Source organism: Lissotriton vulgaris, chromosome 4_1 (genome assembly GCF_964263255.1).
Source record: "Lissotriton vulgaris chromosome 4_1, aLisVul1.2, whole genome shotgun sequence".
Taxonomy (NCBI): domain Eukaryota; kingdom Metazoa; phylum Chordata; class Amphibia; order Caudata; family Salamandridae; genus Lissotriton; species Lissotriton vulgaris.
Genome location: NC_141691.1, coordinates 621,217,812 through 621,239,208, shown reverse-complemented (window position 1 = coordinate 621,239,208; position 21,397 = coordinate 621,217,812). Strand labels below are relative to the sequence as shown.

The following is a 21,397-nucleotide window of genomic DNA, read 5'->3' as shown; positions in this document are numbered from 1 at the left end:
GCATGCATGGCAAGTTCTTGCTTTATAACATCGAACTGTGAATTAAAAATGTACAGACAACCCAACACATCACCTCTACTGTCCAATGGTGAATTAGTCAAAGAAGCGAGACAAAGACATGACAGCACCAGCCCTCATTCTCTAACAGAAGTCAAAAATATTGAGCAACATAGGCACTCTGCAGCTAATAAGCCCTATGACATGATTCCAAGTTAAAGGGCACAGTATATATCACACCCACTAAATACTATTACCCTACGGTGAGATATTCACAGGGAGTGATCATTTAAAACAGTTCTGGATTTTCAACTTGGAAATGAGATACAACATGCAGAATATGTATTTAATTCACCAAATTCAGCATGTTTTAACTTTTCCAGGACCTTTTAAACTATTTGCAAGAAATGGAATGGTGTGAGAATTATCACACAACTGAAACTTCTGATCCAAATTGTGGAACGACCTCCCCCAACACATCAAGGCCTTCTACTCACTTCTTGAATTCCGCAAGAAGCTGAAGAACTGGCTATTGAATTAGCCTTCTTGTGGGACCACTGAGACTGCCTTTATTCAGGCCTAGCCTCACCACATGCCTACACTCACCTTACACAGCACCTGGATACCCTCACGGGTGACAAGCGGCTCTCTGCAAACTCCACCTTGCGTTAGACCCATCATCTTTACTATATTCTGTTTGATGCATCTACACTGCCCATGAATCAATCTGCAGACTTAATATTTAGCCTCCTATTTCATATTCCTTCAAATTTACTGAACATTTTAACATTTTCAGTTTTATATTTTGCTTCTTTACTTACATTCACTTTATTGATCTGTTAATATTATTTCATTTTCTTAGCAGTCATGGACCCCCTGAATAGGCATCTCAGACCCACTGGTGGTGCCTGGACCACAGGGCAAGAACCATTGGTGTAGCAAATTCTGCTTACTTTGTAAATGTTGAATCAGTATAATTTTGTCTGAAAATGGGCAAAAAGAATTAAGTGAACTTCAGGCTGCACTGGGTTTGCTCATATTAGCCATTCTAACTCTTTCCAAATTTAACTAAAAATCCCTGACTGCACATTTTGAATGGCAGGGTGAGGTATTTACCACTACCCAATGGTGGGAGATTTACTGGGTGAGAAATATATTTCCTATAGGGGGTTTTAAACTTGGAAACAATGAATAAGGAGCAGAATCTCTGTTTAACACACCAAATTCTGGATGCTTTGCATTTTTTCCAGGTCTATTCTAATGATACATTTCAGCAGGCTTGACCGGATGAGATCTGTCAGAGAAAAGAGCAAAGGGGTGATAATTATCACCGTACAGAGGGCCCTATTCACAGAACTAACTTACTACAAAATCCTAAACTTACTACCATTTTGGTATGCACAGAAGGCACTTACTCCTTTTAGTATTTACAGAAGGTACTTACTCATTTTGGCATTCACAGAAGGCACTTACTCATTTTGGTGGTGGAGATACCGGCCCGATGGTGGAGATTACAGCCCAAAGGTGGAGATTCCGGCCGGTGGCGAGAGCCAGTGGCGGAGTTTCCGCCAGGGACCGAAATCTCCGCTACAGGGCCAGAATCTCCACCATTGTGCCGGACTCTCCACCATCGGGCAGGAATCTCTGGCCTGAGTGCAAACATAAAGTTAGTATGAGTAAGTGAGTAAGTGCATTCTGTGAATACCAAAATGAGTAAGTGCATTCTGTGAATACCAAAATGAGTAAGTGCCTTCTGTGAATACCAAAGTGAGTAAGTACCTTCTGTGAATATCAAAATAGTAGTAAGTTTAGGATTTTGTAGTAAGTTAGTTCTGTGAATCATGCCCCCAGGATTTCGATTTTGCACAAGGATTTGAATTTATTTAGCCCTAAACTTGTAATCAGGGTCAAAGAGTTTCTGTATCACCAAAAACCCTGCCCAGCAAGGCCTTCGCCACCGCTTTCATATTGGATGCTCTCTCCCTGAAATGAAGTTCTTTAAACAGGTTTTCATAGCAAGCAAATGGAGCAGGTTGAATCAACATTTACCTTTAGAAATTTCTCTGTGAAGTACTCCATTTCAAAATATCTAGATTATCTGCCAATAGTTAAGGGGACTAAAGCATGCAAACCACTTTTAGCCCCACTCCAAATGACTCAGTCCAGCATGAAAATATAAGCAACCACCATTGTGAACTGGAACACTGGAACATAAGCAAACCAAAATTCTTTACGGTCTTGTTGGGCCTCATTGGTGAGTTGCAGCAAATCTTTTTATGGCGCAGAGAGCACGGAACCCATGTCTGGGCACACCCTAACTTTGCAAATCCGGATGGATCTCAGAACCACACATGAGGGCCAGGATTCTAAACTACAGGAATATCGGACAATTGAGTAATTTGCAAACCACCAATGACGATTCCAGTGAACAATGCTGTATTTAGCATACCCCGTGCTCAATTTGAGTCCGTAGTTGCAGGTAAAGGTCCACCAACACTCATTTTTGGGAACTAGCACTTATTGTTCCTGAACAGACTTTGATCCAATACAAGAGAGAGAAAAATGCAAAGAGGAAAGAAGGAGGAAGGCAAAAACAGAAGAACAGTGGCAAAGGGAAAAAGCAGGAAAGGAAAACAACCCCAAAGAGTGAGATTACAGGCCAGGGCGAGTCTGGTGGTGGATGAAAGAGACATGAGGTTAAATCAATACTATGCATGCTTGGTATTTGTCACCCCCAATCATTTTAACACTAGCTGTGGACTTTGATAAATATTTGGGTACTGACACTTATTCTTTTACTTACTAAACCCTGAAAATACCACATATTTTGCAAACAAAATCTGACAGGAGTTTCAGTCGCAGCTAATAAATACAACACTGAGCAATATGATTATTTTCTTCTCCGCTGTGGGTCCATTATGGTCCATTCGAATACTACTTCCCTCTCGTTAAAATTGAATGACATAAGTGGATCCAGTCACTAATCGTGATTAATTACCTTTGACCAAATACGTAGAAACAGGATCAAGTACTACACCTGTTGATGGCTCGCTGAATTTGAGCACCCAGAGCTGAATAGTCAAGGTTTGAAAATAATATGGTTGTCAAAACCATTTGTTTTCTATTCATATGCAGAAATGAGTACAACGTATTGTAAAGTATAGACCGAAGTCAGCCTCAATGTAAGATACCTTGTAGATGTAAACAGATATTTAACCACTTTATCTCGGGGTTCCCACTATTTTCTGTTACACATCAATCTCCTTATGGTTGGTTGAAAACCATAAAAGATATTTAGCCATAATCTGACCAGCCATACTACAAAGCAACCACTATTTCAAATAGACAGACTGCGGGACGTACTAGATGACTGGTCGATGTGCATGCGGGGCAGTAGGCACGTGGTCTCCCTATACGCAGATGACCTGTTGGTATATTTGTCGAAGCCTGGGGACTCTCCGCACAAATTACTTTTATGAGCCGGACGAATATGGGTGACAGTCAGGCCTCAGAATTAATAAACAGAAGTCAGTGCTATACCCTTTAGACACGCTGGGTGGCACGACTTGGCGCGAACTGGGCATACCCTGGGAGCTTACATCACTCAAGTAACTTGGAATACAGGTGACAGATGACGGCGACAGATGGCTAACTTTAAACCCGACCAATCTCTTGGCAGATAACTAATACCGGGTAGATTACTAGATAGCCATACCCCTGCCAATGGCAGACAGGAAAGCTATCAGCTAACGAAAAGGATCACTTAACCTTGGTGTCTATATCTATTCAGTGTTGTCTTTTCCCAATCCCTCGTGCCATACTCAATAAACTTAAATCAGCATTGACCACACTTATTTGGGGGGAAAAGCGGAGCAGAGTTAAAAAAAAAATATTTATTGATTTTCAAGCAACAGACGTATAAAGGGGAGAACAAAACCAGGGAAGATTAAACAAGAATTTGCAATGCAACAGGTCTCGCATTTGAAACAGTTTGAGCTCTTGGCCTTGTAAATGACAACGCCTTTTTTATGTGTTGGTTTTTAAACATAAATAAAAGGCATTATTATTTACAATGTCACTTGAGAATTAAGAAGGGATTCATTGAAAAAGTCAGTGGCAAATACACGGCCTTTATGCTGAGGGCAGTGCCCCAAGAGGCAATGCCCTTGTAACTTCTTTCAGCAGCAAATCACATCAAAGGCACATCAATTACTGTACTGTAAAACTGACAGGACACACGGATATAAACACTCATACTGTGTCCCACATCTGCAGCAGCAAAACGAGGGTTTAAATGCATTAGGGCGGCGGGAGGGTAAACGTAAAGCGTCCTATTGAGGAGAAAATTATTTTTGAAGTGTGCGGAGGGCTGGGGGCGGGGTGGGTTTGTAGGGGGCCGTGGGTGAAAATTGTGGATACAGAGGTTGGAAAGGGGCAGTGCTGCGTGAGAACAGACCACGGGTGGTGAATATGCACCCCACGCCTCCCAGGGTTGGGGCTAGGGGGGTAGCATAGCCAGCGAGCTCCTGTATAATTCTTTACAAAACTTGCAGAGCATAGAGCGTATCGCCGACACGGAGATGGAGACACAAATAACAGCCCTCTCACATTTAACAACCCGCATTCCTCAAATGTCAACACGAGCAGGACGATTCTGAGGTGATGACCCCTTGGAGTCCTGTCACAGAGGGAGACCGACTCTAGAAGTACTGCCTTGGGGGCCTTGCTGCATCTGCCAGGGCCCAGAGGACTGAGGTGAGCTGGCCCGTATGGACTGCTCTGGTGCTTTTGCCCCTAACAGCAGGGCCAGCGGTGTGACCCCTGAAGCTGGGAGGAAGAGTGAGTGTAGCCGGCTGTTGCCTTGCTGTTTCGGCGTCCCTTCCCTCTCCACTGGATGAGCTGGCGGCATGCTCCGGAGTCCGGGAACGGATTGAGAGGCAAACTGTTGCTGCAGGGCTTGGGGCCTGGTTCCCTGTTGCGAGGAAGTTGGGTGTCGTCTGGACTGTTTGGGAAAAGGTTCCAGCCTCTACATTGACCTTCACTCAAAGCGATGAATGCAGGGGCTCTGCGGTATCCAGTCGGGGATGGGGGCAGAATGGCAAGGGCCCTGGGGGATCTCATGTGATGTGAGCGCACTGTGAGAGGTGTGACTCCCTCATAAACATACACGGCTCTGCAGCATCCAGTTGGGGGTGGGGGCAGGAGGATCACGCGCGGTGTGCGGTCCTCCCCGTGAGTTCCGACTCGAGTGGTTTAAAAGCTTTCACTATGGCTTCCGCTGCTAATTACTTGTGCCGCCCTTGGGTGTTTGCGTCCTCCAGCCAGCCCTACGTGTGCACAACGCCTGTCCAGGCGCGGTGGGAGCATGTGAGGCAGAGAGGAGATGCCCTGCGCGTGCACATCGCCTGTCCAGGCGCGCATATGAACTGAAATCTAAATCAAGCACGCGGTGGGAGTGTGTGCGGCAGAGATTAGACCCCATGCGTGAGCACATCGCCTGTCTGGGCGCGCACATGGCCTGTCCCATTCGTGCACCAAACCGACAACAATAGACTCACCAAGACGAAGCAGCACATGCGCTGCGTCACTAGGTGAGACCTAAAAAAGGTTTCCTGTCTGCCCATAATGGGTGTCCACTACCACCTCACCCCAGCGGAGGGAGCCTCGAAGGATCTGGGGGGAATGAGCTGACTCAGTTCTAGGTAACAGTGCCAGGTAGGTGTGGGCAGGGCTTGGATATTCATCAGCTTGCACAGTTGTGGAGGGCTGAAGCAGTTCACCAGGCCAGGAGTCATTTGGCAATCGGGGTATAGGGCATAGACCAGAGGCAACAGTCAACCGCACCCCCTCTAATCCAACCTCATCCTGGAATCCTCAGGGAGAGGAACCAGGGGGCATGAGCAGACCCGAGGCAGGGGGCAATGAGAGGCCTCCTCAGCCTGCAGTTGCAGGGTCGTGAGAGCAATCTGCACACTTCTTTAGAGCACTCTGATGCCTGGGATCTGCATATACTGCAGCAAGAAACTCCAAGGTCAGCCACTTTCTCACCTGATTGACAACAGCAGCTGCCTTCAACATGCCACCCCGAGGGCCCAACCCGAGCTGGCAGATCCACAGTGGGGCCCACCGATCAGGCCCCCTTGAGCCCAGCAATTCACAGCACAGATGGGGCTCCCACGTCAAGGCACGGCCTCAAGAAGCACATGGGGCTTGGCATGCATCTCCCACAGCGCTGATGACAGCATGGGAGACAAGTCCAGTGTGGTCTAAACGGAATAGGCTCAAATCATGTCTGAAGATGCGTCATCCAGAAAAATCAAGGGCATAAACACCCCTCACAGCTCTCCACTGCAGGCATTACTTAGTGTGGGGTGAAAAAATAGTCCTGACACCTTGGGGACAGATGGATTAATTCTTCCACTTAGAGAGCCTCGCTAGATGGCGGCCATCTTGCAGCCGAGCTCTCTGGCACCCCCGAAGCAGAGCAGAGTTAAAATGGACACACTGCAATGCACCTACGAACAGGGTGGACTTCAGGTCCCAGACCTTGAAGCGTAGTACCAGGCGTCGCAATTGCAATTCATGGTGGGCTGGAATGGCACAGATGTTGCCATAGACAGGTCTCTATTACATAGTTCCAAAACACAATCAGAACCCACATAAACTATATATAGAAAAAAAGGCACACCAATGCCTGAGTAAAGGATCATGCAGCTATCCCTACAGCATGGGACATGTTTGCAACATGCTGGGTATGTGCCAGACCATACTCTAGAAAAAAACCCTTATTGGAGATCCCTGAATTCAAATGAAAAAACAGAGAGCTGTGAATGGGACGCTAATGACAAGGGGGTTGCTGTACTGCAGGTGACTTGTACCAAGAGGGTCACCTGCTCACATGGGAGCATGTTTGCACCTATTTTCAGGTGGACATAGGACAGTTCATTCATTATACGGCCATTCAACAAACAGCATGTAAGACATGAGGCTCCCCGGACACTGAGCTACAGGTATCGGCCACAGTGATGCTACTACAGCGGTCAGATGGGGGAGCAGGGATAATTACATGCCTATATTCGGCACTTTCGGCAGACACAGATAGGCCCGAATTGCATGACAAACAGAAGTAGGAACCAAGATGTAACCAGCATTTCCAAGACAAGCACTATTACTCATCAAAACCACGACTAGCAATAGCAGATTCCATGTTACAAACTTTAACTTTGTACATCGAACATACATAACTCCTGTCATGCTCCATAGACTGAACCCCACAAAGTTACTTCTCTGACCTAAATGTGGCCAGGATGGGGCAACATGCCATCACTTAACATGGACCTGCTTCAGGGTCCAGAACTACTGGGATAGGGTAGCGGGCACCTATTGACACAGACTAAGCCTCGACCTACAATCCAATCCAGAACTCTTTTTAGTGGGTACTGGGGTGCCCGCGAAGATATGGTAAACTAAAAAAAAGTTCATTGATTTCACCCTGCTGCTGGTGGTTGGCAGTTCACTGGCTCAGCGTCAGTGCGCTATTGGCATTGTGCTGGTTGTGGGATGTGGTGGAATAGTGTGCAGCTGAGGGTACATGAATGAAGCAGGTCAGGATTTACCCCCAAGCTACCAGAAGATTTAGAACTCTGGCATAAAATACTGAGGGAGCTAAGATTCCCCCCAGATAAACACATGCCATAAATAGACCTATTCGAACTAGGACACATGGTCCACTTTCACGGGGAACTGTCATCTGTGACCATTCAGTGTGGGTGTTGATGGATGCCAGTTACTCCCACACGCGCCCCCATCAATCTGCTCAATTCACAGTTCTCAGCTATGCCCACTCTCCCTCTAGGCTTTGATTTATGTATGATGAAGGTCTGGTGGCCCGCTCCTATTCATGGCGTGCCATTGTATATTTCTTTGTTGAACTGTTGAGAATTGATTTGATTGCATTCCTTTATACATGCTCAATTGTCGCTTCCCCAGCACAAGCTTTATATCCCAGTGCATAATTTGTGATGGGATGCTCCACAACAGAGATATTGTACACTGTACTGTTTGAAAATGCACAAATAAAGTTTTTTTTGTTGTAATTTTATTCATTGTAATTTTATGTAAACAGGTCACAACAATAAATCTGCATGCCCAAGTAACTGAAGCTCTCAGTTTTCCATGGGATTCCTACCTCAGGGAGGTAGTCTAGTAGCGTATTGCCAAGGTTGCCAAAGGGAACGTCTTGTGCCTATTAGTGCACAGTCCCAATGCCTAAGCAAACTCCTCCATCACATCCCACAGTCATGGAAGGGAGTCCACTGGGCGGATCACATATACAAGAGTGTCACCCGTAAATGGCGACATCGCATGGATCACGTCGCTGACTCGCACCCCCCAGTCTAACAGATCTTGTTGCAGTAGTATCACTAGCGGATCCATTGCCAGGGTGTAGAGGAGCGGCACAATTGATAACCCTGCCTCATTTCTCTCCCCATGTGCAGAACGTCAGACACACTGACTCTGTCTGGACTTTCGTGTGGACTCTGAGTATAACAGCTGTACCCAGAACAAAAGGCCTAGACCCACCCGCATGCACCGCCGAACCTTCTACATGTACTCCCACTCCAAGGTGTAGAAAGCCTTCTCGATGTCCAGTGTTTATCTAGGAGTTTGGGCAACAGCTGCACAAAGTAGGCGTGTTACTACTCCACTGGTAGGCCGTCCAGGTCCCTGGGCTGTTCCCATGGGCCATATACCTCACCTTTGTTTGCACTTCTATTTGAATTTCCTCTAGACCCTCCCACTGGGCATCCATGAGTCTGGGCAGAGAGAGCTGCTGTAGGAAAGACGGTGCTCCCTCCGCCGTGCACCCATCACACCTGCATTACACTCCTGCTAGGCGCTCCCGCAGCAGTGCATTGATTCCAAGTTGTCCCACTACAGAGGTCCCATCTGCAAGGATTTAGGATAGAATTAACAGGGAAGTCTCTCTCGCTTTAGACGCTATGCGAGTAAATGCCACAATTTGTTTCCCTTTCTATGTAACCTTTGCCTTATTCTCCTCTCATGTAGCAGCCCAGCCTGTCCCGTATATCCACTACCCTGCACTGCGCCACTAGCAGTTCCCTCTCTGCAGTGCCCCCGTCCCTCACCCGGCGTTGGAGACCTATCAGTGCCTCCTTCTCCTCCATCAGGTCCCACTCCAAACTTCGCCTGGTGCCATAGACTTTGGAGAGGCTCTTCTACCTTACCACTTCTTTCATTGCACCCCATTCCGTTCCTCACGCCTGTCTAATACCAATTGGCCTCGAAATATCATTGCAAAATGAATGCTATATTGTCAATATATATGAGGTCAACCAGTACATTTGGTTGGAGGCGCCACATGGAGACTTTAGCTGGTTCAGCCTTTGGTAGTGTCAACCAGAGTGTTTGCCTGGAACTTTTTCAGGGCTGTATCCTCCGTCCCCTCGGCGAAAACCAATGAATGGCAAACTATATCTTCTGGAGCAAAGGTCGCCAATCTTTTGTCTAATTAGAGCTACTTATGTTAAATGAAAATTATTGCAAGCCAATAATATTCTTAGAGTTGTGATAGTGACTACATCAGACAAGATTACATTATTGTCCACCATATGCAAGATTACCAGCAGAGTTCAGCTCAGTGCATCAGGCAGGATTGCTGTCAATTTGGAATACCACTACAAAGGTAATATTATGCAAGACACAGCTTCAGTGCCCCAGCATGAATGTAATATTAGTTATACGTCTGCCCATATGACGTGTCACTCCAAACTCAGCTTTAAATATATTTTGAAAATCCATCTAATTTTTATCTGAATATTAGCTTATGAGTTCTGTAAATACACACATATTCGTCTTCAATATACAATCAGTTTTTGCACATATGCATTTATTCAACAAAGCAAAAGGTTCCAATTTAGGAGACTGGGATGCTGACAGGAGAACTACTTCCAGGTTGCAGGAGAGCTACCAGTAGCTCACGAGCTACTAGTTGGAGAAGCCTGTTCTGGAGCATCTCTCTGCATCCTCAGCACACATCTCCAGCTTCTGTGTGTGTGCCATTAAGCTGGCGACCATGGTCTTCAGGGTATTCCAGTCTTCCTGCATCTTGTTAACCTGTTGCTCTGTAGCCAGGGATCTCTCTGCTACTTTACGCATGTCGGCCTGAAGCAGGTTCACATCCATGGTTACCGAGTCTATTTTTGCTTGCACATAAGCACGGGATGCTTCAATCCGCGCCTGGATCTGAGCTCCTGTGAGGCCTTCTGGGTCATGTAGTCCCCTTCCGGAACTCTGTTCTTACTTATTGCCTGAGGGTGGATGGGGTGGGGAGAGCATTGCCAAAAACAGCTACTGTTCTTTGTGGGATCGCACAGGTGTGCAACACCGCCAGGCTGACCGGCAGTGTCCCTCTTCTATCCTTTGGGTCCTCTAGGGCAATGGCTCTCACTGACCCGGGTGCAGGGTGGCCTCCTCCCGTCATTGTCAAGTCAGGTCTCTCAGCTAATGCAACTTCAGGGAGTATTACCAGGACGCTGCTCTATCAATGCACAGTACAACTATTCAGGTGGGGGAGCCCAAGTTCAGTCCCCGCTCCTGCTTCCTGTCAGCAACGCAAGGGCTCCATCACCTCCTATGCTCAAAAGGTGGTCTCCAAGTTTCTCAGGCGTGTGCATGTGGGATGGGATCTTCCGTTTGGTTCAATCTCCTGGTCTCTACTTTCTGGAGCCTCTCCAGGTCCCCACACATCTGTTGTGGCTCCTCATCTTCGATCTTGCCACCCCTGTAGGCATCCTCAATTCTTCCTTAAACATATAGGAGCAGGAGTGGGACTCCTGGACCCAGAAGGGTAGAGAGGTACTCTCATATATGAAAGATAAGGGGATATGCACTCCCGATTAAATATTCAATTACCTAAGTGGTATCCTCCTCTAAGGTGGTAGTGTGGTAAGGAAACTACTCCTCTACTCCACTGCACTCAGTGGTGGGAAAAGGAAAAAAATATATACAACCCTCACCCACTCTAGTAGTGGAATGCTTCATCATTGGGGTCACCCTGACTCCTAAAAGATAGGGTGGGTTTGACCGTATTCCAGAACTCTTTGAAGAATTCTTTTTTGGGGGGTTATATACTACTAAATAGAATTCCTCATCCACCCCTAGGTATCCCTGGATTCATGGGGGAGGGGATTAAAACTGTTATAACACACGGGGCAAGAAGAATGTTGTGATCCTAAGACCCTATTGATTAAAACGCTGACAAGTTACTGCCCTACACTATCATAGAACTTGGGCCAAGGACTTATGTTAGGCCAATAGTGTAGAACAGAAACATGTCTCCTCAGTTCTTCCCCATTATGTCCACCAGTAGGCTCAGCCCTTTCGGACCTTTGTGACTGTTCTATTTGTGTCACAACCCCTTATTCACTAGGTGCACCTCCTGCCAAGGTCTCAGGGCCATCTCTAAGCTGATCTACCTCTATTCTGGTCACCGTGGTGCACCATTATCCCGTGCCTCATTAGTATTCTTCAGGCAATGTGGTGACCTGACCTTTGCTCCTCAGTCATCTGTACCTATAAAAGGGGAGTGGAGTCTCAGCCCCCGCTCCTGAGTCCCCTAGACTGTGGGGTTTAGCTCGGGCCTACCTAATGTACTCTCTTATATGGGTTTCGGGTCTGCCTCTGCTCTCGCCAGGTGGCTCGCGGCCCCACTCACTGATCCATCAAAATGTAGTCATCTGTGTGTGCTTAGAGGAGCTCTCCTCCTGTCTCTTAGCCTTGTTCTCAGTTCACCCCTAGGGCCCTTAGCGTGGTGCCTGCTGCTTCACCCACTCACTGCAAGCCACTCACTATGGCCTGGATATTTCTACCAGTTGGGGTGCAAGGGGAAAATGCACCCTGCACCACAATTTCCCTGGTCCACGGGGTTCATGCGCATGTGTTGCACCTCCTCACCAGGGTCCCTGGGCTGGCTGTGCAACTGCTGTGTGTATCACTACCCCACTCACTTCTCTGTGTCTCTCTGGCGGTGGGTCCCTGCAATCATCTCTGAGGGTAGCTGGCGGGCCTCTCCCCCGTTGCACCTTCTAACTTGCAGGTGGGTCCCTGGGGCAGCTTTAGCAAGTCTTCCTGCAGGGCTCACCACCATTTTGTGCCACTCTTGCACTGTTGGCAGCTTGCAGGGACCAATTGCAGTCTTCCATCTTGCCTGCGGCTGAGATGGTCCCAAGTGGGTTCAGCGAGTGCCCAGGTGCATGCCGAGAGCAGCTGTATCCATCTGCAGGCACTGTTCGCCCCAGAGTGGCAGTATTTTATAGGATTTAATCTCCCGGCCTGGAGCATCCTTTTAGAGCTGCCGTCAGCCACCTTGTCAGCCACGCCACCAAAATGCACAAATAAAGTTTTTAAAAAATAAATAAAAAACGATTTCAAGCGGAATAACATTTTTGCAATCCATTGTTTAGTCTTACATTTGAGTAAGGAGGCTCATATGCATGAAAACATAGCCCAAATCACAGAGATCCAAGGTCCAGCCTACCAATTGGATCCAAACTTCAACACTTAATGGGGACTACATTTTATACACATTACATAAATGCCTTAATGCACAGTTTCTCAGTTGGTTACTGTTAGAACTGGGGGTCTCTAGTTGGCAGAGGTAGGTACCACAGTCCAAATAGGGACCCTTGCTTCTAGTCAGGGTAAGGAGGAAACACTCTTTAGATAACCTCTGCTCATCCCCTTGGTAGCTTGGCACAAGCAGTCAGGCTTATCCAAAAGCAATGTGTAAATTATGTGTACCAATACTCACAGTAACACAGTGAAAACACCACAAACTGACTCCACAGCAGTTTAGAAAAATAAAGGTATTTAATCTAAACTACACAAGACCAAAATGGCAAAAATCCAACATACACAGTTCAAGAATATGGTTGCAAAAGAGTTCTTAAGGTTGCGATAAAAATAACCCACAGTTGCATGAAAAGTTCACAGTTGCGTCACGTTTAGCCAATAGTACCTTTAGATGCGACAAAGTTCCAAAAGCAGAAGCTGGTGCGGTGGAAAACAAGCGATGCGTTGCTCCTGAGACCTTGGGGAGGCGATGCGACAACCCCGCTGCAGCAGTGGGCGTGTTGCAATGAATTAGGTCTGTATGGGGAGGAAGGCCACATGTATGGATTCCAGTGCGTAGGTTCCGTAGGAAGTTTGTTCTCGCAAAGGCATGATGTGATGATCTGCGTAGGGGCTGCGACGATCTCCAGGGCGACGATGCGCGATCCAGTGGCGATCTCTCTCTCACAGCTCCTCGATGCGATGGCCCTGCGACGATGTTCGCAGCAACGTGATGCGGTCCGCAAGCAAGCGGTGCGGCGAACTCACCCAGCGATGACAGGCTCTGCGACGATACTCACAGCGATGGTGATCTTCCCGCAAGCGAAGGGTGCGACGTCTTGGGCAGCAGCAACAGACGCTGCAATGGTCTCGACCTCCGTAGTGGGGGGATTTTCCTCGCACTGTCGGGGATGCGCTCCGCAGCGAGCGATGCGATAACTTTTCTTTAGCAAAGTCTTTAAAAGCGTGATTTTCAGCTTCCCAACACAGGTACAACTTCCAGAGGCACCACACATGGGCCAAGCACTCCAGGAAGGACAGTGCTCTCTCAGCAGAGCTCAGGGAAGCTGGGGGTGAAGTCCTGGGACTTCAAAACAGGGAGCCAGTTCTTCTCAGGCCCTTGGAGACTCCTTAAAGCAAGGGGACACAGCACAAAGCAAAGTCCTTCCCCTCTCCTTGGCAGCAAAGCAACAACAGGGCAATCCAGCATAGAAACAGCAGGACAATCTTCCTTCTTCAGTTTCAGCTTTCTCCTTGGCAGAGGTTCCTTCTTGATTCCAGGATGATCTAATTTTCTGTAGTCAGGGGTCCTATACTTATACCCCTAAAAGTCTTTGTTCCCTTTGTGCAAGAGTGCTCTGAGCCCTTTCTGAACCAGTTCTGGGTGTTCCTTGAGCACTTTGATTTCCTGGCTTCTCCTTTCCTTTCAGAGTGAGGGGCAGGGTCATCAGCCGCCCAGTAGGAAGTGGAGCCTGCGTTGTGGAAGGCAGGCACAGCCCTATTCAGGCCCAGGTGCTATTTCCTCCCAGCACTCAAGTTGCAAATGCTGTCATTCAGCCTAGGGCTGACTCAGCCAGCCTCCTGGGAAATCCCCAGCCCCTGTCACTCTCAAACCAGACAGTCAATACACAAACAGGCCAAGGCACACATAAAGGGAAGACAAGAGAACAGCAACTTTCTAAAAGTGCTGTTCTCAAACACAGGATTTAAAAACAACCTTTCATAAAAGGTGTGTTATTAAATTCTGAGTTCAGGGAAACTAGACTTTTATGTCCTATCTTGTTCATATGGGAAGATATGCTGGTAGCCACTGTAGCCAGCATCCCCCATGGTAGCCTATGGAGCAAGATAGCCTTGCAGCAGTGAAAAACGAAAATGGCTGTAATTCACTACCAGAGCATGTCACCTGCGCGAGTACACGCTCTACCTTTCACATACACTGCACCTTGCTCAAGGTGGTACTTTGGGCCTTCCATAGGGGTGACCAATGTGCACAGGAAGGGAAGGGCGGGGCTGGTCACCGACCAGGAGGACATGGCAGTTCACAGACTGCACACAGGCACTGCGGTGGCAGGCCTGAGACACCATTTTGGGGCTACTCCTGTGGGTGGCAAAATCAGTGCTGCAAGCCCACTAGTAGCATTTGTATCACCAGCCCTGGCACACTCAGAGCACTTTACTAAGGACTTCTGGGGGATACAAATATGCCAATCATTGATAACCAATTACCAAAACAATTTACACAGAGAGCACTTACACTCTGGCACTGATCAGCAGTGGCAGAGTGTCCAAAGCATCTAAACCAGCAAAAACAAAATCCAGCACAGCATCAAAAATACAGGAGGTAGAGGCCAAAAAGACTGGGGAAACCACGCCAAAGATGCCAGGTCTAACAGTTAATGAATGTCCCCAATTTTCTAAAAAAAGGAGACATAGGCAATTATCATCAGTTGGCTCATGTCCACATTAAGTAGTGGTGCTATGTGTACAGAGCTAGCATGGAAGTGTGTGCATTCTTAGAGGTGGAGGTAAGAGCCATCAATACATAAATTACTATAGCGGGCTGCATGGTGATAGCTACAGTTTCACGGCATAGGCTGAGTATGTTAGCATCCAAAAAGCTTACACTATAACAAGTATATTGATTATAAGGAAATTACTGGACTGTGCATGCAACATTTATACAAGTGAAAAATTGTAACATGAGATAAGACAGTTCTTGGGGTGATCATATACCACAGCCATATTGATTATGGGACTTCTGAGTCCCACTACCCCCCGCCCCCCACCAATTTCACAGCTAAACAGATAGAGACCTGGATAAACACAGGTGGAAACGGTAGGGGACTACTTTTCCACAGGAGAGATGAAAACATGGTCAGACTTGGTAGAAAGCGATGGGCTTCCTGCAGGTGAATTACTCCTTAGTCTCACAATTAGACATGCAATATGTGATAGATGGAGAGTTGCAGAAGTCGAACCTCCTACACACGACTCAACACAAGTACTGTTTACATTAGGAGAAGGCAGTAGACAGGTGACCAGGTTATACAGGTACTTATTGGACAGGACCAGTGTTGAAATGGACTGGGACATAGACATGGTTCAATTGCTGGAAAAAGGGACTGGAAAGTCTTAGAATATACACAGAGAATTTTCAAGAATGTTTGCATTAAATATACCCAATTCACTTACCTACATAGAGAATATTTAAACTCCAAAACAATTAATGAAATGTAAGACAGATAGCATGAGCTACACCTGAGGCACACAAGAGGACGTCAAATTCCTACATAGGGTTTTGGAAATTTGTAAACTTACTCAAATCTGTAAGGGAGTCACTGATCCGTTAACAGAGTACCTGGAGAAAAAAGGACTCTGCACACCGGGCCAGTGCCTGTAAGGACTGTTTCAGAGCCTGAAACGTAAGAAAGTCTTCACAGGGCTTCTGGGCTTAAACGTACTAATTGCTAAAAGTCCAGTAATGGTGTGGTGGAAACCTCCAGTGAGCCGCCCCTACATCCCTCTCCGCAACTTGCTAGCTGGCAAAGCATAGTACAAATTGCTAGTTAAAGCATAGAACTACATGGAGAAGAATTAGACACCTACGCTAGCGACGATAACTTCACCGTGAAACGAGATGGAATTCATGGTCATACAGGAACACCAGGACGACAGAGAAAAGATCACATACTGACTTGGCACAAGACCAGTAGAGTCTCTCAAAAAGACCTGATATACAAGCCTTTTGTGTGATCCACAGTGAGGAAGAGAAAAGCTACAAATGTAACACAGATAGTTAGGAAGATTGAAAGACCAGACACCTATAAATGAAATAAATATAGCCCTCATCCCTTTCCCCATAAAGCACACACCACAGTCAGGAACACAACGGTTATAACACAGGAGTACAAACACTGGATCCAACAAGTTCTTTCACTTTTCTTAATATTTATACAATTCCAACTTGAATTTTATCCATGCTTAAATTTAACGCTAGTCTCGAGTATTGATACAATGGAAACCAATGAAGGAGTAACTTCCTACTCAGGCATATGATTGCTATGACTACCGATTATTGACCATGCACAGCAATAATGTTTTCTGAGAATACTAAAATTAAAACAATAAAAACATTTTTTTTAAATAGCCCACCGTTTAGGGTGCATATGTTCATTGTTATTGTCACTCAATATACTGTAGTCAACAAGCACATGTGGCTACTAAGTGACATGACCAGTGCTACACAAACCTAAGTAAATAAATAATAAACAATATTCTGAAATACACTGGCCTCCCACTCATGGTGTATTTCAGTGCCATTGAAGATTCGTCTTTTAGAACATGATCCAATCATTGTGATACTCTTGTCTCAAATACGTTTTCTCTGGTTTGTATACCATTTGTGCTGTGATCATGAATTTGATACAATATGCTGTGCTCCTAGCTCCCTTTTTGTTCAATGAGTTATGCATTTATCCCACCAAATTGGGGGTTCTTATGGGCTTTCCAAAGAACACTTACTATGCTGTTTATGAGACACTGAGAAATGTGGAGGAACGTCTTCAATTGACTTAGTTTGCCTCAAATGCATTTCAGTAATGTGAAGCTGCTTTATTGAACAATGAAAATTTGTTGGCGGAGCTATTTTTTTCATTATTATTTATAAAGTAATTTTGCATATGTCATTGCATTTTAATGTGTTGGTTTTTTACCTCATCAAAATTTTGTGTATGTCGTTTTTATTAATGTCTGGTTTTGGTTTTTTATTGTTTAAAACTGTTGAAAAAACTTAAATGTATTTCTTTACTTATTTATTTATAAGCCGTTTCATTCAGCATGGTCAAGATCCCAAGTATGACAGTGCGATTCACAAATAAACAGCTTTGTGCAAATAGTAAGCTGGAAATAAAATACAAAATCAAATATAAAATAGTAAACTACAAGATGATGAGATATATAATAAAATAATTAGGATAGGACCCATACAAAAATAGATGTATATTTAAGGCAGCTGTTACTGGAGGGAAAATGTAAAATATTGCATAACCCAGGATAGGGGTATCAGAGTGTTGTCAGTACTAGTTCCATTCCTCACAAATCCCCGATGTCTAGCTCATTGTGTAAAGGTTTTGTAAATGAACTAGGTCTTGCAGACAGCACTGTAACTAATCTAGGATCAGGAAGAAGGCTCTACGGTCCAGTTGTAGCATCCCAAATGCATTTCTGGAGCAGCACAAATAAGCTGCTCTCCCTCACCAAGCCAAGATCAAGCATGGCTTTCAGCCTGAAAGTAGCCTGAAACTCCAATGCCCTGCTGACTGAGTGGAGCTTTTCAGAGGCCCTGGAGCCACTGCTCAAAGATGGTGGGTGAGAGACCATCGCATTCCTGGTTGCTAGCTGAGATTTCTGGAGACATATTTGGCTCCCCTTGTTCCCAAAGAGTTTTAAGACTCCAAGGGGCATATTACCAAGCAAAAGCGATAATTATCGCTATTGCTTGGTTAGCGTGAAAAAATTATCGCCGAGCTGCAGCAATTTTTATCGCAGATAAACCTTGGTATTACCAAGGTTTATCGTAAATGGGATAAAAATCGGCCGCAATGCATGAATATCGCTGAAAAGTCCGCGATATTCATGCATTAGCGAGCTAATGCTCTTAGCCATGTTATCCACCTCCCATTGGATAACATGGCTAAGAACTGCTCAGGGCAGGTGTTAGCTTTTGGAGATATTTGCGCTTAGCGCGAATATCTCCAAAAGTTGGTAATAGGAGATAGCGATGTTAGCGACAGTTTCCAGTCGCTAACATCTTGGCACGCCCACTTTGCATGTCATTAGTGATAAATATCACTGACATGTAAAGTGGGGCCCAAGTTGGTCGCTATCTCCTACTAGCTGTCGCTAACTGGTGTTAGCGACAGCTAGGTAATAGGGAGATCATTTTATCTCCGCTTTCCTGGCTTTTAAAGCCAAAAAAGCGGAGATAAACCCCCTTGATAATATGCCCCCAAATTCCTTTACCAGTGGAGATTTATCCTTTAAAATTGAGGAAGTGTAATCATGATCCCATCTGGAGATAATGTAGGAGTGCGCCATATTTACACACAGTCAACACTCACATATACTCTGTTGTGAATAATGTACTAAAGAGAGGGAGGTATTATGCTAGAAGGTATTTTATTTGAAATACATATATTTAGAGTGAGATTAATAAAGTTAAGTTATTTATTAACATGAAAAGAGAAAAAAATTGTATTGTGAGATACTTAATTAGGATGTGTGCAACTAATGTTTAATGTTTATACACATAATTTGAATTAATCTAGTACAGATGTATTGGTACTGAGATGTTTATAATTCATTGCATTTATTCATGCCTTAAGTAGTCACATTAATTTTTTTGTTTTGAGAAAGGTGCACATATTCTGTAACCTTATGCATGTTAACTTATCAGAACTAGGTCTCGAGAAGAAATTTGTTCACATGCAGTTCACATTGGGATTTTAAATTAATTCATGCTTAACCTTCAAGCATGAAATGTATGTTGCTGAGCTGTTTCTATTGCAGGTGGATAAGCTTCATTATTTAGAATAAAGGAGTCTTGTGTGGATAGACAGCAAAGCATGAGAAGGAGCCGTCGGATGAAGGAAGTTTGGTAACAAACTAGGAGAGGAATTTTCATGGGAAAGGAATGGCCGAGGACAAGAAGAGATACTCTGATATCTGGCTGAGAAAAGATGCTGAACTATCCAATTGTGCAGGAGCTATGGAAATATACTAAGGAGGAGACACATTAAAGTATCACATCGACTGCAGATGATATTATGTGCTGTGTATAGTTAGGAAGAGAGTGCATCCTGGGTTTCTTTGGGGAGCAGACCTATTCTACTGCTTGAGTGGCTTTAAGCTACTTGACCCATCGTCAGGGTATTCTACTGAAGACTCTGATGGCTTGCACTTTTCTTTTATCCTTTATTCAATTTTGTTCCTACTTAATCCTTTAGTTTAGGATTGTCCTTATTAAGTTAGTGTAGGGAAAGTCAGGTTATTCATGCTTGTTAAAGAGAATCATCTGATGCAATTTAGTCTTCATTTCTTCTTTCTGATAACTTGCTTCATTATTTTAGAGTTAGTCATTTGCTTTGTACTATATAGGATACATCTCTTAGAGAGATTTGGACTTACTCTGATCTTTTGTGTTTTTGAACAATTTTGCAGAGATTAATCTCAAAAAGACTGGCTACAGTAACATTTGTGGAAGACCCTGGAAAAAGCTTCAGTTTGCACACTTTTTGTAAATGTCATTTGGTGGTCCTAACTGTATACTGTGCCCGTGCTCGGTGGCAGGAGGGTAGGATTACTGTTTTTCATATACTCAAACAAACACAGAAACACACTATACAGACAGAACAGAATACAACGAGATAAAACCCCTCTGAGTGAAGCCTTGTGAGCTTTTAAGCCAATTGAGACCTTCTGATCATGGAAATGATTTACTCCTAGGAATGTATTGTTATATGAACACGTAGGTGATTTCTGATTTAGTACTAAGACCTACACTTACAGAACCCGGCTCCTGTAAATGCTAGAGATGTCTAATATTCAATTTGTGTCCACTGGAACTGCTGTACTTGTCTGTGTAATAAAGTTATCTTTTTAAAAGAGATACCATTGACTGGACATTGACCTTTAAGTGTAGGAATTAACTGTGGCACAGAGTACCTGGATCCATTTTTACCACCTACCAAATTAGGTTTTAACTGCTGAACCACAGCTACCACTACATTCAAGGACATCATCGGATTGGTAAAGTGGGCACTCGGGTAATGCTCGAGGAGCTGGTGCCTAGTTCCAGCTGTGGGCTGCTTTTTGGAGCAGTCTTGAGGGCGGATTTGGGCTGTGTCGCTGTTGTTCGGATACAGCCAGCGGCCCAGTTGGTGTCTGAGTGGCCTTCCTGGAGGCAGATGGATGCGTATTACCTTGCGTTTAGCAATAGGCAGAGGTGTCACTTTCTTTCTCAGGCAGGGCCGGTCCCATTAATGTATGCATACCTGGAAGGGGGCCTGAGCAGAAGTGGCCACTTATTTTCAGTCACCAGTGTCAACAGATTTGTGCATTCTTTTTGTATCCCTCCCCCACCCTCCTACTCTTAAAAAAAATAATCTTTTTATTGTATAAACAGGCTCCATACAGTCGCACAAAAGACATCAGCAGTAGGACAGTGATACAGATAGGACAATGTCACACGACATAACACATCGTCAAATAAGCTTGCATTGGTAGATCAAGCCCCCCCTCCATCGCCCCCCCACCCCGACAGCTAACCCGCTAATCTCCCCCTCCGTGGATCTCACCACCATGAACATTCCTGCGGGTACTGTGATGGCACTGTAACCTCTGCCGCCCCGCACCCTCCTTCCTTCCCCTCCACCTCACTTCCGTCTCAGTGCGTGGAGTAACTGGCCACTTCTCTCTCATAACTGATTAGACCCAGGCATGTCTTGAGTATCTACCAGCTCCCCTCTATATTGCCTCCACGCCGCCCACACCTTCTCCCACTTTTTGGGGCATCCTCTACTTTTATAAAGGACTCTTTCGGCCCTTTAGCACCAATCCAAATCTCTCTCCCAGTCTTCCACTGTTGGTACCACCTCACTCCCCCATAATCTCGCTATGTTCCGCTTTGCAACCATGCTAGCTAACGCTAACCAGATCTTGTTGCCTTTCGACCATGTAATGTCACTCGTAACTCCCAATATGTGCC

General features: G+C 45.4%; 1 protein-coding gene across 1 annotated transcript in view; it reads right to left on the bottom strand.

The window, feature by feature from the left end:
* The window catches only part of SUGCT (succinyl-CoA:glutarate-CoA transferase), a 3,450,745-nt gene that overhangs the window by 792,407 nt on the left and 2,636,941 nt on the right, over positions 1-21,397 (bottom strand). The window lies entirely within an intron of this gene.